This window comes from Penaeus japonicus, unplaced genomic scaffold (genome assembly GCF_977035675.1).
Source record: "Penaeus japonicus unplaced genomic scaffold, GWHDUDI00000001_assembly GWHDUDI00000034, whole genome shotgun sequence".
Lineage (NCBI taxonomy): Eukaryota > Metazoa > Arthropoda > Malacostraca > Decapoda > Penaeidae > Penaeus > Penaeus japonicus.
The window spans coordinates 24,211,399-24,213,898 of NW_028234436.1; positions in this window are offsets into that span (position 1 = coordinate 24,211,399).

A 2,500-nucleotide genomic window follows, 5' to 3' on the forward strand; every position below is an offset into this window, starting at 1 on the left:
AAGAAGGGAGGAGATAAGGAGCACATAAGAGGAAGAGGAAAAGGGAATAATAATAACAAAATGAGATTAAGAGGGTGCAATCATATTGCTTGGTGAAGACTTGTATCGCCAGATCAGAGAAAAGGGGAGATCGAGATAAAAAAATAATAATAATAAAATAAAAAAGTACAAGTTAGGATATAACAAAGGAAAATAGGAAAAAAAATACAAGATAAGAAAGGAAATGAAAAAAGGAACTAAAAAGATTTCAACTGAGAAAAAATAAAAAATGTATTGAAGAAAAGGGTGTCTCCTTGCACTGGCGGAAGCGAATCTCTAATCCCCGGTAAGATATCTGATGTCGCAGCGGAGGAAAATGTTTGCCGCCATTCACGCGATCTAGTTATGAGAGAAAGCAGAGAGGGAAGAGTGAGAGGGGGGAGGTATGGGATATGATAAGAGTGAAGGTAAGTATAAAGAAAAAGAGAGGGTCAGGTGTATGGAAGAGGGAGGTGGAAAGACAGAGAGAAAGAGCGATAGAGAGGGAGAGAGAGACATAGGGGTGAGAGAGATGTGGTGTGAAGAAAGAAAGATGAAAGATGAGAGAGAAAAAAGAAAGTTGGAAGAGATAGAGAGAGAGAACTGAAAACAATAGAGGGGAAGAGAAACGAACGCAGAGAGCTTGAGCGAGACAAAAATAAAAACAAAAAACAAAAGAAGAGAAGTCGAGAGATTCACCTCATATTTTCGTATATGATTGCGAATAAATGGAAAATGCAGCCAGGAGGAGAGAGAGTCATGAGTCAAAGAATGGAGAGCAACTCAGCACAGAACAAGCCTCTCCTCCCCCTCCCCCCTCCCCTCGCCGCCCTCTCCCCCCCCCTCCTCACCCTCCCCCTCCTCCCCCAACATCCCTCTCTAAGTCCTCACAAACATGGGAAAATTTGACAATTAAATTAAATACAAACCTCCCCTTAATTACCATCCCGTCACAAGATAGGAAGAAAAGGAAAGGATAAGAAAGAGGAGGAAGAGAAAAGAGGACGATAAAGGAAGATAAACAAAATAGATGAAGAGGCATCATATTCCCAATTAAGGGAGATCAGTAAAAAAATAATAATAATAAATAAAAAATACAAGTTAGAAAACAAAGGAAAATAGAAAAAAAATACTAGAAAAAAGGAAATGAAAAAAGGAAACTAAAAAGATTAGAGAGAAAAATAAAAAATGTTGAAAAAGGTGTCCTCTTCTCTTGGCGGAAATACAAATCCACGCGGGTAAATTCTGAATGTCGCAGCGAGGAAAATGTTGGCCCATTCACACGATCTTTAGTGAGAGAAAGAGAGAGAGAGAGGAGGAGGGGGGGGGGATGGGGATATGAGAGAGAAGGAGATAAAGAAAAAGAGAGGGTCAGTGGAGGAAGGGGGAGGGAAAGAAAGAGAGAAAGAGCGAGAGAGAGAGAGAGAGAGACCAAGGGGAGAGAGGGTGAGAGAAAAGAAAATGAAAGATGAGAGAGAAAAAAGAAAGTGAAAGATAGAGAGAGAAAGAAAACAATAGAGGGAAGAGAAACGAAACAGAGACTGAGCGAGACAAAAAAAAAAAAAAAAAAAAAGAGAGAGAGAGAGAGATTCACATCATATTTTCGATATGATGTGAAGAAAAATGAAAATGCACCAGGAGAGAGAGAGAAAGAGAAAGAATGAGCAACTCACACAGAAAACTCACGCCGAGTCACTTCCTCTTACTGACACACCGCAACGTACCAGTGAACTAGGATTATCTCATCTCACTAATAGCAGTATTCTTAGACACATCCACTCCGCGGTCTCTTCACCAATCTGCAAAGTAAAGGAAGATCTACAGGTGTTTGCAAATTATAGAGGAATTAAGCTAACCATACGCTGAAGGCTTGGAAAATCCTTATCGACAGAAAGCTAAGGCAGGAAAACCACAATAAGGGAAGAGCAATTTGACTTCAACCCGAAGAAAAAGCACCACAGACGCCATCTTTAAAGTCAGAATACAGACAGGGAAGTCCTTAATTAAGGAGCTGAAGGAACTAAATTATATCTTTAACGATTAAGAAAAGACCTATGATTGAGTGGCGAAGGAAGATGTTTGGTTACTGCTTGAGAAAGAGGGGAGTGCTTGCGTATGTGGAATGCATACAGGACATGTACATTGTTATAGGGGGTGTATGACAGATGTACGATGTGCAGTGTGGATGACATTACCTTTCAAAGTGGAAGTCGGTGTCCACCAGGGATCGACGCTGAGCCCCTTCGTGTTTGGGACTGTCATGGACCATATGACAGAAGTGAGGTGACTTATGAATCATATGACAAGTGAGGTTACTTATGAATCATATGACAAGTGAGGTGACTTATGAATCATATGACAGGAGTGAGGTGACTGTTATTGTATGACAGAAGTGAGATGACTGTCATGGACCATATGACAGATGTGAGGTAACTGTTATTGTATGACAGAAGTGAGGTGACTGTTATGGACCATATGACAT